Below are 14626 nucleotides of genomic sequence, written 5' to 3'. Positions count from 1 at the left end.
AACACGGCTGTGTTCATGTCCTGTGCTGTGCAGCGAGGAGCATCAACCTGGCAGCAATGTCTCTGTCTGTCACTGTCACAAAATGCCTGAGGCAGTCAACTTAAAGGAAGAAAGGGAGAAAACCAGCTTAAACAAAGGGAGAAAAATCAACTTAAACCTGAAAAAGTCAACTTAATTTGACTCATGTTTTAAGAGGTCTCTGTCTACGGTCAACTGGCTTCATTGACTGGGGGCCCCGAATGAGGCAGAACACAGCAGGGATGTGTACCATGGAGTAAAGTTAACACCCGTGGTGGCCAGGAAGCAGAGAGGAGGGCCAAAGACAAAGAAAACCCTCTTCAGAGGCACCACCCAGGAACCTCTTCCTCAAAGGAAGCCTCATCTTCTAGCTTCCGTTTTAAAATGTCATTAAATTATAACCCCCTTCATGAATTAATCACTTCCCAGAGCCCAGAGACTGAGAACTGCTCTGGGGACCACGCCTGTGGGGTGTGTGTGTGTGTGTGTGTGTGTGTGTGTGTGTGTGTGTCCGTGTCCTCACAACAGCAACCTGAAGGAGCAGCAGGTTGTGGATCAGAGCCCAGATGTGGGCAGGTCCTTTACCTAACCTCTCATGAGGCAGGTTTGCTGGGCCCTACTCAGAGGCTTCTAGAAGCTCCCCCATCTGGGCTCACTCTGGCTGCTGGAAGAACCTAATTTATTGCAGCTGTGGGCTTGTGGGCCCTCTCTCCTTAGTGGCTGCCAGCTAGGACAACTTCCTGCTCTGTGAATTTGGTTCGCTCCCCTCCTCCAGCTCCTTCTACAGACCCTAGCACAAGCTGAGCCTCCCTTGTGCTATGCAGTCTCTGGCTTCCACCAGCTGGTGAAGCTCTTTGCTTTAAGGGCCACATGATGATCTTGTCTGAACAAGAATTCTTTCTTCTAATCCTGGTAAAATGCACTGTGCCTGACACTGGCCATTTGACCACGTTCAAGTGCACAGCTCAGCAGAATTAACATCCACCCACACCATCTGCCTCCAGAACTTTCCATTTTCCCAGACTGAAACTCTGTCCCCATTCAACGCTGACTCCCTGCTCCCTCCCCAGCTCCTGGCTCCCTGTCCTGCTTGCTGCCTCTTTTGATTTGGTGAGCATAAGGCCCTCCTGGGCATGGCTATCTCACCACATGGTTCCTCTGTGTTGCACAGTGAGGGAGACATCTTACCATGCTTACCATGATCTCATAATCATCTGCTGGGGGACTGTGACAGAGCAAGTTGGGCCACGTAATCTAAAGCTCCTGCCTCCTGTAGCCACCATCACATGACAATGCAGCCACCTTTATGGAGAATTATCACCTGCTCTTGAATATTCACATAATTTGTGCACGCTGCTAAGTCCCAAGGAGATACACTGACCCAGCCAAGGCTGAGACGCCAAATGCAGCCTAAGAGAACATAAGGGATGTGACCCTGACTCACACCCAAACCCAGAAAGTGAGAGTCTCCCCGCCCAAATCAGAATCACTCTGCAATTGGTCACCAACACATGGGGAAAGCCTGTTAAACCCCACCTTGTGTTTCGGATGCACACACTCCCTCCTTCCCACACATCCATTTCCTCAAATAAGAGGAATTAAGCACCCCACATCTGAAAACACACAAGGTTTTCTCCCTAGGGAGATTCCCCCAATGTCATAAGCATTTAGTTTCCCGAGACAGAAAGTGCAGGGTCTCTGGTGCAAGCAACTTCTTTGGTTCTGTTCTTGCCACCTCACTCTACTTTATAAGAAGTCAGCACTAAAGAAAGCACAGATATTCAGGATGTTCTAGTTTGGTGATTAAACACTGACCAAAACCAATCTGGGGAGGATAGGGTTTATTTGGCTTATACTTCCAGGTAATGGTCCATCATTAATGAAAGCCAACTCAGAAACTCAAGCAGGACAGGAACCTGGAGGTGGGGACTCAAACAGACCACATAGTAACATCGCTTACTAGTTAGCATACTTTCTTTTACAACCCAGGGTAGCACTGCCCACAGTGGGCTGGACCCTCCCACATCATCATCAATCAAGACAACGCCCCACAGACTTGCCTACAGGGTAATCTGATGAAAACAATTCCTCAGTTGAAATTCCCTCTTCCCAGATATGTCGAGGTTTGTGTAAAGTTGGCAAAAAAACTAACCAACACACAAGGCAAGGTCCAGCACTCAAAGAGGCAGAGAAGGGGATTGTGAGTTTGAGGCTAACATGAACTAAATAGAAAGACTCTGTTTCAACAAAAACAACAACATAAAAGAAGGGGGGGGGAAAGGAAAGGCAGAAGTAAGGAGGAAAGGAGAAAGGATCCCATACACAATGGCGGTGGGAAGATGGCAAATAAAGAAGAAAAGTAAGATCTAGAGTCTGTGAAATGTACACAATGCAGCACACACACAAAAAAATCCACCAGATGCTGTAAGAGAACGATCATCCCTGCAGCTGTGTGTGGCTCTAAATATCCATGGTTTGTCCTGTTTTCCCAGCTCTTCATCCCTGGGAGAATCTCTTCCTGACTCCTGCTGCCGCTTCTTCCATCACTAACAGGGTGGAGTAAGAGAGCTCAGACCACCAGAGCCTGCCTAGAATGGGCATCATTATCCTGTTTCTTCATTTGAACACCACTCACTCAGCACCCTTTAGGGTCTCTTAACCCAGCAGAAGAGATGTCTGAAGTAGCCAGGTGCCACCACAGTTTCTAGCTCTGCAGAGAGAACACTGTTCTCTGACCAGAGAGTTCCCGTTGGCTACTGAGAGCTTCGACCCAGTGCAACGCCTTTGAAGGCACGAGGCAGAACTTCTAGGATGGTTCATCAGCTATTATAAGAAGTGGTGCCCCCACACCCATCCCTCAGGCTTCCGACCTAGGGGCTCTGGTTTGGGGAAAGCAGCACCACACTGGTTACACGTACCACATGCCACAGGGGGCTACACAGTTTTGCAATGGAATCTCCCAATGTGATCTTAAATGATACTTGAGAAGCAACCCACATTTCCACAAAATGTCCCTGATCACCAGCTGAATAGCAACTTCAGTGAATCCAGGGCAGCCTCCCCATGATCTTCTGCCTTTGGCTCTAAGGTTAGTCCCTTAACCAGAAACAATTATAAGGGTTGGATGCAGTTAAACTGAAATTTAATGTTAAGTGTCAAAGTTTGATCTCCATTGTAAGGATTAAAAGGATACAAACTTAATCCGACAGTGGTGTTCAGAAACAGGCCCTCTAAGAACAAAGAGAAATAAATACATGCAGGCCTACTCGCTTGGTTGCTCTCAGCTAACTTCATCCTTCCTATTACTGCTCTGGACCATTTGCCTATGGAATGGTATTGACTACAGTGGGCTGGGGCTTTCCGAATCAATTAAAAATTGCGACAATTCCTCCACAGTCAGCCCCACAGGCCAAGTTGATCTGATAATAGGCTCACAAGAATAAGGCCCCACAAATTTCTTCATGGCTTTACACTCATTCTGTCGCTTGCCATGGGGATGCCCTTTATTGCCCCAGGACTCTGAAACAAGGAAGCCATCACCGGCGGAAAGCCCCTTTACCTTGCCCTTTCAGAAGCATGAACAAAATAAAAATTGCAAGAGCATCTTGCCTCAGGTATTTCATGATGACAATGAAATGCCGACTAATATAGAGAGCTGGTCCCAACAGATAGATCTCATTAGAAAAGGGTAATGGAAGAGATAGTTATGGATGGATGTGGGGAGCCGGAACAGAAGGATCAAGTGCTGATGGGGAGGAGAGGATGGGACAAAGGAGAGGATATGGAAAGAGACATAACTAAACTTAAGGCCCATTTGAGAGGTCACATGATACAGTAGAAGTATATATATATATATACTTCTATATATATATGAAGGCAATCTAAAGGAAACCATCAAATAATGGGGACAGACAGAGTCCTAACTGCTCATCCCTTGCCACCAAATGAAACTTCCAGTCAGGAATTGATTTACATCTAACTGAGTTGTTGGCCAAAAGGGTCTCGTGGGTATCCCCAAACAACCCAGGGGTTGTTGCCAGAACAATAGGTTGTTCTACACAAACTTGGGACAATAAGGCCCCACTGCTGAAGACAACACCTACACAACTCATGGAACATGAGGAAATTAAGCTGGCGCCTATATAAAGCCTCGACTTCTACATTCTAGCGTCTTTGGGACAGGTAGGTACTCTGCACACTAGCAAGAGAAAAACATAAACAGCAACATAGCTACAAACCCTTTGATCTACAGTAGGACTACCTGCAAGATACGCTAGGGCAATGGTGGCATAAAGTTTGTAATCAACCAATACCTGATTTGACTTAATGTTGGAACCCAAACCCAACACTGCTTGGGTGGTCAAGAACCTGAAACTAGATAACCCAGGGACCTAAGGTAAAACAAAATACTACTGTTCCAAAAAAACAAACAAACAACAGAAAATTAGCAATAAAATGACTCCTAGTGACATTCTGCTATACTCATGGGCCAGTGCCTTGCTCAGCCATTATCAGAGAAGCTTTCCCCTACAGCGGATGGGAACAAACCCACAGCCATACAGTCATACAGAGAGTGAGAGACATTGAACACTCAGTCCTAAATGGGATCAAACCCCTCATCCTCAGGGGCCAGGGAACCCACAAAAGATGAAGTGGAAAGAGTGTGAGAGCCAGAGGGGATGGAGGACACCAAAGAAACAAGGCCCTCTAAGCCAACAAGAGCAAAGAACATTCGCACTCTCAGAGACTGAAGCTGTGTTCACAGGATCTGCTTGGGCCAGCACCAGGTCCTCTGTGGTTATATTACGGCTTCCAGTTTAGTGTTTTTATCAGATTCCTGAGTGTGCAAATGAGCGAGTCTCTGATTCTTGTGCCTACTCTTGGACTCTTTTTTCTTCTCTTCGTTTATCTTGTCCAACCCCAATGTGCCAGCTTTTGTTTTCTCTTATTATATTTTATTTTGTTATATTTTTACCATTATCCCCTAGAAGACTGTTTATTTTCTAATGAGAGACAGAAGGGGGGTAGATCTGGATGGGAGAGGGGTCAGAAGGAACTGGGAGTAGGAGAGGAAGGAAACAAAATCAGGATATATTATGTGAGGAAAAATATCTATTTTCAATAGAAGAAAAAAAAATAATTTTAAATAAATAAAAGTTTTGCAGAAAGAACAAACAAATGAGCACTGGTACCAAGAGTCTCACCATTAGAAGTTTACCAGTAGAACTGGGAAGCTGGCAGAGGAAGGGAGAGTTTGAGGAAGCAGTTATCAAGTGACTAAACTGTGCTGGGGTGATGGCTAAGTGGTTAATAGGACTTTCTGCTTCTGCAGCCACACCAGACAGATCACAACTAACCATGCCTAACTTCAGCTCTAGGGAACACAACTTCCTCTCTGGCCTTACATGTACATACTGACACACACACACACACACACACACACACACACACACACACACACACAATTAAAAATTGTTTGTTTAAAGGGGCTATTGTAAATGGGACATTGTGGGTAATTCTGGTGTGGGTATGAAGACAAGAGACCAGGGAAGATCAAGGACAAGTTAGAAACTGCCTACATGGTGGTAACTAGGATGCTTGTCAGTCACAGCCAGACTAATGAGGTCTCTGTTGGAAACCAAGGCCAACATCATTATCCTGCAACAAAGAACTTGGATGGCTTTTGTCAGGAGCTATGGAGGCTGAAGTAAGAACAGTGAACTTGTTTACTCACTGAAAGAATCTCAACATGGTACAGCATTTAGGATGTGGCATAGGTAGTTGGGATGGTTGGTTTGGTGGTTTAAATGAGAGATGTCTCCCATTTGAACACTGTAGTGTGTGTCTGTGTATACACCATGTGTATGTGGGACTCCACAGAGGCCATAAAAGGGTGTTAGATTCCCCTGAAAGTGAAATTGCAAGTGGTGTGAGCCACACAATGTGGCTGCTAGGAATCAAACTCTGGTCCTCAGAGCAGCATGCGCTCTGAGCCACTGAGTCATCCTCTCCGAGAGCCCTGTGCGGATTAGTTTTAACGGTCAACTTGCAACAGCTCAGAACCACTTGGGAAAGGTTTTAATGGTGAATTATCTAGCTCAGTCAGGTAGCCAACAGACATGGCTGTGAGGAGTTGTCTTGGTTGTCAATTGGTGTGGGAAGACCCAGCTCACTGTGGGCAGCACCACTCCTAGGCAGGTGGTCCTGAACAATAACACAAGGGAGAAAACCAGCTGCGGGCTCTCAGCAAGGAGGCCTGCATGCATTGTGTATTTCTTTTTGCTCTTGACTGTGGAATGTGATATGATTACCTGCCTGAGTTCCCGCATCAGCTTCCCTAAAATCCTAGACTGTGACTTGGAATTGTTAACCAAACAAGCCCTTACCTCCTCTGAGTTGTTTTCTCTAACTTACTACTTTCTAACTCTGTGTTGTTTGTCACAGCAACAGAAATGAAGCAAGAACAGTTTTCAACAATTGCTTTCTATTAGGTTAACAGGCTCAGGAGCAAAAGGACCCAGAGCACAATGATCTGGGGGGAAAACACGTGGCCAGAGAAAAGCAAGAAATAAAGGCATACAGGGAGCAGCACAGAAATCATCTGCTATGATGTCAACACAGATAAAACAGAGCCAGTGGTTTTACATCCAGACAACTGGAAAGACCTCCAAGGCATCTCACATATCTAAGAAAGAAACCCTCCTTCAGGGTGGAGGAGGAGGAGGACTGGAGGTTGAGTCACCAGCAGGTGTCAACAGGTACCTCAGAGGACACTGCTGAAATGCTTCCCAAGCGCTGGTCCCAGATTAAAAACTCCCTGGCCACATGCAGGTGCCCTGTTTGATATGCATTTCTTGCTCACATATTTAAAACTTGTGTATGCCAGCCATGCAAATTGGTATTGTTTTCTGGTTATGATTTCCCATTTCTCTGCTTGTTAACTAAGTTTGCAGAGGCTTGGCCAAGTCTGTTTCTATTTCACAAACACCTGCTGTGCCTCCTGTCAACCGATGGACGAAATAACATGCCTCGTCTCGCTGGCTCACAGGAAGTCTAGTGTATCACCATAGAGATCACATGCTGCTCATAATCAGGGTAAATATACTCTCCTGACCTGTGACTCTCATCTCGTGTGTCTGTCTGTCTGTCTGTCTCTACATCTTACTATACAACCCTAGCTGTCCTGGAACTCACAGAGATCCCCTCACCTCTGCCTCCTGATTGCTAGGATTAAAGGTGCGTGCTCCATGGGTGGTTCCTTCCACTTTCTTCATGGAGACTTTTATTTTGAAAATTTTGAAAATCTTTGTGTCTTTTACCATTTTGTGGAAAAGCAACAGAAAGAACACAGCACAGAACCACACTGCACACACACACAAACACACACTGCGATGGCTTACTCTATGCGACATCCAAGCAGGGTGTTAAATTTGATTGTCAACTGGTCTGGATTGAAAAACCCTGGGAGTCCTGGAGAGGTGGCTTGGGAGTCAAAAGTGCTTGCTCTGAAATCATGAGGACTGGAGTATGAATCACAGGACCCATGTAACAAGGCAAGAGATCTCCACAAAAACTTGGAGCCTCAGCTCTGAGGTGAGAAGAGATGGGAGGATTGCTGGAACTTGCTGGTTACGGCCCAGCTGAGAGTAACCCACTTATTCAGGGAGAGACCCTGACTCCAAAGAAGAGTGAAGAATGAGAAAAGACACTGAACGACCTCTTCTGACCTTTGCGTGTGCACACACCCCTGCACAATATACCCATATACTCACACAGGTGCATACACACACGTAAATAAATATAAAATAAAAATAAAGCACTTGGGTCTATTAATGAGGCACCTTTGGATGCAGATGTTTCTGGAGTAACTGAGAAGGGAAGACACCACCCTAAATATGGTCACACTATCCCTTAGGCTGGGGTTCCAAACTGAATAATTAGGTTAACAGGAGAAAGCCAGCTGAGTTGGGGGGTTCCCATTTCTCTGCCTCATGCTCAGCACCATGAACCAAGTAGCCCTCTGCCATGGTGCACACTGAACTTACCCTGAACTGTGAGAACAACAACCCTTCTTCCTTCAAGTTGGCTACTGACCACAATACAGACAGAAGTAACTAGTGACCCAGGACAGACTACCCAGATGTGGGTTTGAAATCCTGCTGCTGTGAGAATTTTTTATTCAGGCGAGAAATAACTGAGCAAGCGTGCTGGTTAGTTTTTGTCCACACAAACTAGAGTCACATGGAAAGAAGGAATTGACATCAGATGGGCATGCAGACAATTTCTGTGGGGCATTTTCTTGACTAATGAGTGATATAAGAGGGGTCAAGCTTGGTCCTGAAGATACAAAGCTGCAGGATCTCCATGACACAGGGCAATACCAGGATATCCAAGAGGAGTCCTGGTAAGGGCCCAGTATTGATAGTGTAGCCTAAGCCAGAGGTATCAAGCCAGAACAATGACTCATTGCAGTAAACACTTGCAAGTAAAGATGCATGGACTAAAGGCGATACTGTGTGACTCATTGGTCCACACCACAGCTTCCACTATGAGAATTTTTCCTTAAGTCTAATTTTATTTTGTGGGGGAGGATGCAAAGGCAGAGGGAGAATACAAAGGGACAGGAAGATGAATAGGATCAAGATGCATGATGTAAAATCCACAAAGAATCAATAAAAAGTTAAAAAAAATAAAGTTCATACACAAGTATAAGATTATAGAAAAAAAAAAGAGGCTAAGCCATGTGAATGGTGTCATCCCTGGGTATGTGGTCCTGGGCTGTGTAAGAAAGCAGGCTGTCGAAGCCATGAGGAGCAAGTCAGTAAGTGGTCTTCCTCCATGTCTCTTCTTCAGTTCCTGCCTTGAGGTTTCTGCCCTGGCTTCCTTTAGTGATGGACTTAGAATCTGTAAGGTGAAGTAACTCCTTTGTTCTCTAAGTTGCTTTTGGTCATATAGCGTTTATCATCGCAATAGAAATCAAACTAGGACACCGGGTGATCCCCATGAGATGGGGTCTTGTTCAGTAAGGAGCAGCTTGCAGATCAGAGACTCCCACTTCCCAGAGAAGCAGTTTGAGCCATGAAAACCCTGCTTGAGTTTCCAGTCTGCTGGCTAAGAAGCAGAGGTTGTATTTGCCAGTCCACTGTGATCGGTACCAAGCCCTTCAAGAAAGCGTGTGTGTATTTCTCTCTGTGTTTGCAAGTACCTGTGTGTGTGTGTTGTGTGTGTGTGTGTACATCTGTGTCTGTGTTCCTAAATGTAATGGCAATTAAGCATTTAGAATTAAAGTAGATTGCAAACACAGTGCCCATATGTACATTAGTTTAGCAAATTCAGCACTCACCTCTAAATATGGTGGGTGTACTCCCATGGAACTGCAATCCATCACTGTCACATCTGCTATGTTCATAATAACTCTCTACTCACATTGAAAACATAACCCAAATTCAGTTTTCCCATGTCCCCAGATGACTCTTGCTACTGATTTGCTCAAGCCCAGGCCCAACCTAGCTGCGCTCTGAGCCCGCCTCCTCGGTCTAACGTTTACTCCAGTTTCCTCTCTCACCCACTCTCAAAACCTGTCCCCTAGCTGCTGCCTTGCTGCAGGAGGCCAGCTCAGCAGCTGGAAATCCCCAGTCCTCGGTGCCCTCCTCCATTCCTTCCTATTCCCTGTCAGGATGAGAATGGCGTCCCCCTGGATGAAGCCACATGCTCCTTAGAGCCCACACCCAGGCACCTTGTATCTGCTAAGGTCACCAGGGTTCAGCTAGACATTTCCATTTCCTGTGTGAATGTTTATTTATGTCCCCTCTGTTTGCTACTTTTCTTGGTGCCGTGACGCATACTTGAGAAGATGCCATACAGGAAGAAGGGTTTGTTCTGGATGATGGCTTCAGATGGCATAGTCCATCACGGCGGGAAAGGAACGGCGCTAGGAGAGATGGAGCAGCAACTTCACTGCAGTGAGAAAGGGTGGCAGTTATTTGCTTTCACCTCTATGGGCCAGGAAGCAGAGACCATACAGGAAATGGCAGCCTATAAACCACACAGCCTACCCATCTCCAAAGGAGACCATGGGTATTAGATCCCTTGGAGCTGGAGCTACAGGTGGTGCTCAGATGCCCTCCTAGGTGCTGGAAACTACTGCACTCAGGTCCTCTGTAAGAGCCACAAGCGCTCTGAACCACTGAGTCATCTCTTCAGCCCCATTTTATCTATTTTGAGTCAACTTTGTCCCTTTACAGTTTTTTTCTAGCAATGTTTTGATTTGGTTGACATCTTCAACTTTCACGGCCTGAAATCTGTTTGAACACTATATTTTGAGACAATTATAGATTCCCAAATAGTACACGGAAAGTCTTGGTGCATTATTCCTTCTGGCCTTCCCTAAAACAGATATTTGCATAAATACCATGCTAACAAGTACAGCCATCACTTGTTCAATGCACACAGATGATGCAGACACTACCAGATGTGCCTGTGCTCACATGTGTGAGTGTGAATGCACATGTGCCTACTGCCTGTGTGCATGCGTGCATGCACGTGGGGCGGGGCTTTGCATAACTACCACTGCAGTAATCAGAACATCATCTCACTGCCTCCCTGATGCTTCTTGAAGCCACAACCCCCACCTCCCCAGATGACCACATAACCACTGATCTTCTCCTCATCTCTACATTTTCCATCTTCCTTTGGGAAGGAGTGAGGCAGGGTCTCATATAGCCTAGGCTGGCCTTAAACTCCCTCTATAGTTGAGGATAACTTTGAACTGATTCTCCTGCCTTTACCCACAATCTGGAATAATATTCATTACACCTAGCCAACTATTTTGGGAGTTTTTGTTGTTGTTGTTTGTTTGTTGTTGTTGTTGCTGTTGTTTTGTTTTTTGGGACAGGGTTTCTCTGTGTAGCTTTGCAGCCTTTCCTGGAACTTGCTCTATAGACCAGGCTGGCCTTGAACTCACAGAGATCCTCCTGCCTCTGCCTTCTGAGTGCTGGGATTAAGGCGTGTGCCACCACTGTCCAGCCAAATGTTCACTTTTTAAGGTACATTTTCACTTATTACACTTGGTGTTAATATGAACAAAAAAGATGTCTGAAAAAGTCATAGAGAGACATATTATTTTGCTTACTTAAACATACATGTACACTTATGTGCATACATATAAAACAATAATCTTTAAAGAGGAGGTCATGACTTTGGGAAGGAGTGGGTTGGGATATGGAAGGAGCTGGAGATGGAGAAGTGAAAATAATGTAAATAGAGTACTCATGTATGACATTCTCAAAGAAATGTTTAAATAAAAATAGCTGCTATGTATTCACACCTAGAAACCCAGCACTCAGGAGACTGAGGCAGGAGTGTTCCTCTGAGTTTGAGACCAACATGACTATGTACTGGGTCCAAGGAGAGTCTGGGATATAGGGTAAGTCTCTCGCTGAGGGAGAGGTAGTGGGGAGAGAGCGAGAGGAGAGCCTGCCCCTCCATGTGTGAGCATGCATTTGAGCGGATGTGGCTTTTCATTTCTTTGGGACAAATGTGGAGACTGCACTTGGTGGCTGTGTGGCAGCTATGAATTTAGATTCATTCCTAAGAAACTACTCGACCTTCCTCCCAAGTATCGATTTATCCCCTTGTCCTTTCTCAGCATTGTTTTTGATTTTTGTGATCTGCTTTGCCAGACTTTCCATCTTCTCCAAGAAGCTCTCACATCTCCCACTGCCCATTTGATCTCTGCTCAGAACTGTGCTTCCTTCCTTCAGCACAGTCCCTTGGTTTTCAGTTCTACAAACAAAAACAAACATGGAGTCTGATTTGAGTGGGTCCCCTGCTCCTAAGCATGGCATCTCCCCTGGAGTGTGGCAGGCAGACCTAGTGACACTCCACTGGAGAAAACTAATTTCCTTTCTCAGCATACATCAGTCGCTAACAGCGTCTTGGGTAGGGACGGAGCTTTGTGTCCACTTACCCTTCTCAGTACTGGAACATTGTCCGATTTGAACCTGTGTAGATCGTATGTGTGCTGTCACAGTGTCTGGGAGTCCATGTGTGCATCTATCCTGTTGTATCTGGGAGACATTGCTTCCTTGGAGCCATCCACCACCTCTGGATCTTAAAATCTTTCCGTCACCTCTTCTGCATAGATCCCTAGTCTTCAGTGGAGGAGATTAATGACATCCCATTCAGGGCTGAAGACTATGTCATGAGTGATACAGATCTTGACATCTCATTGTTAAACGTCAAGTTTAACTAAGGCCCATTAACAAGCCAAGAGCTGCGTCTCAAAGGGAGCATGGTGAGTTGTCTATAGATAATGATAGGGCTACACTCCAGAATAACAAGGGTCTCCCCTGTGATTACCTACAATGACCTGCCAAAGATGCCAAACAGCATCACTACCTGCCACTGCCACCTTAAATAACCATCAAATCTGCTGGATCATATGATCCAAGCAGCAGAGTAGCTGGGTCCCACTCAAAACTAGCAGCTTTCTGAGTTTATTTGTTGTGTGGACTAAAGCAACACACCCAAGTAAGAGGTTTGCTGCCTCAAAAATACAAAATGCTTTACTAACAAGTCCTGAGTGCCTCTCACTTTCCAGTTCCTTAGTCCTCTTAGCATAATGTCATCAATGTAATGGGTCAGTGTGATACCTTGTATATCAGGTTTCCTGCAAATTAAACTATGACACAGGGCTGGGTGTTAATATGCCCTTAAGGTAAAATTGTAAAGTATACTGCTGGCCTTGCCACCTGAAAGCAAATTGCTTCTGGTGGCCCTTATGAACAGGTTTTCAGGAAAAAAAAAAAAAAAAAAAGAACTTGCCAGACCAACGGCTGAATGTCAGGTACCAGGAAACGTGTTAATCTACTCAAGTAAGGAAGCTGCATCTGGCATTGCTTCTGTGATTGGAGTCACTACTTACATTGCCATAGCCAACTGCCATTCTCCATGATCCATCTGTCTTTTAAAGCACAGGCTAACAGGGAGAGTTCAAAGGAGATATAGTAGGAACCACCAGCCCTGCATTGTTCCAACTTTTCCTGCTTTATTTATGTATTGCATTACTTTGTTTATGAGTGTTTTGCCTGCAATGTATGTCTGTGCACCACATGCATGCTGCCTGGTGCCCATGTGAAGAGAGCATTAGATGCCCTGGTACTAGAGATACAGACAGTTATGAGCTGCCATGTGGGTGCTAGGAATTGAACAAGGGTCCTCTGGAAAAGCAGCCAGTGCCTTTAACCTCTAAGACATCTCTCTAGCCCCTCTCATTTAAAAAAAAACTGTTAGTATGGGTGTTTTGCCTTCAAGAGCATCCATGAATCACATGCATGTAGTGCCCTTGGGGGCCAGAGGAAGGAGGGCATCAGATCTCCACAAACTGGCATTACCACCAAGTGAGTGCTGTGAACCAAACCTAAGTCCTATGCCAGAGTAGCCAAATGCTCTTAACCACTGAGCCATCTCCCCACCCCACTCTACCCCCAGCATCTTGCAAAGTCTTAATGGTGACATTAATTTCTGTAATAACTCCAGGACATTTTCTTTTTCTGGTTCATGAATTTCCCTGGTAGAGGCAACTAAGGGCTTCCATTTGGCCTTTCGGACCATAATAGCCCTCATTCCACAGGTCTGACAACCAGCGCTGGGGTGCTGCCAATCTCTAAGTATATCTCTCCCACTGGACAGAGTTTGTGAGTCCATTGGACCCACTGTGAGTCAGACTTTGGCAGAAACTCCATCAATCACCTGACCTCCACAGGCCCTAACTTAACTGGATGCCCATGACACTTTGGAGGCGGTCTCCAGAGCCAGTGTCAGTTCAGAGACAGGCCCTTAAAAGACTGGTTATTTCCTTTTCCTAGATGTGAGTTACTCTAATCAAAGCCCATGGGTTTCTTTGGAGAAAGATTGGTTGACTGTAAAACTTTTTGAAGTGTGACACACTCTCCTGAGGGGGACCTGCTTCTCCTTCACTCAAGAGGTTCTGGGTCTGTAAGCTGCCATGTCTGGGCATTTGTTGAGGAACTGAGATTCTTTGTCGCTACAATTCAAAGTAAACTTTTAAAACTGTTTACATTTATTTTATATGTACGGGTGTTCCGCCTGCATGCATGTCTCTACACCACTTGTGTGTTTGGTGCCTGCAGAGGACGACAGTGGACATTGGAACCCCTAGGACTGGAGTCACCACAGATTACTGTAAACTGCCAAGAGGGTGCCAGGAATCGAACCCAAGCCCCCTAGAAAAGCAGTCAGTGCTACGAAATGCTGAGCTGGCTTTCCAGTCCCTCGAGGTAAATGTTTCATTTGCTCTGGAATTTGCTTATACAGATGGAGTAGGTGCTAAATAAGCCCCTCCCCCATCTATTGCTCTTTTGGGAACACAGACCACTAAGCTATCCCAGTTGGACCACAATGGGCACTGCTTGGTGTCTCTGCCGTCCATTAGCATAGCATGTTAGGGGAAAAGAGGGTAGAAATTAACATATGAAAGAAACCAATGGTAGAGGAAGACTGGAAACATCCAACTAGGGGCTGCATCTCAGGATTACACCTGACTAAAGCTCCTGCTCTCAAATGTTCTAAATGTGGAACCGCGATA

At 45.6% G+C, this 14626-nt stretch overlaps 1 long non-coding RNA gene across 7 annotated transcripts in view; it reads right to left on the bottom strand.

Moving 5' to 3' along the window:
* LOC125415851 (uncharacterized) overlaps positions 1–14626 on the bottom strand; it is a 76151-nt gene that overhangs the window by 40502 nt on the left and 21023 nt on the right. The window lies entirely within an intron of this gene.

Source organism: Myodes glareolus, chromosome 7 (assembly GCF_982192425.1).
Source record: "Myodes glareolus chromosome 7, mMyoGla1.1, whole genome shotgun sequence".
Classification (NCBI taxonomy): Eukaryota; Metazoa; Chordata; class Mammalia; order Rodentia; family Cricetidae; genus Myodes; species Myodes glareolus.
The sequence above is the reverse complement of the archived record's forward strand: the minus strand, read 5'-3'. Positions and strand labels throughout refer to the sequence as shown.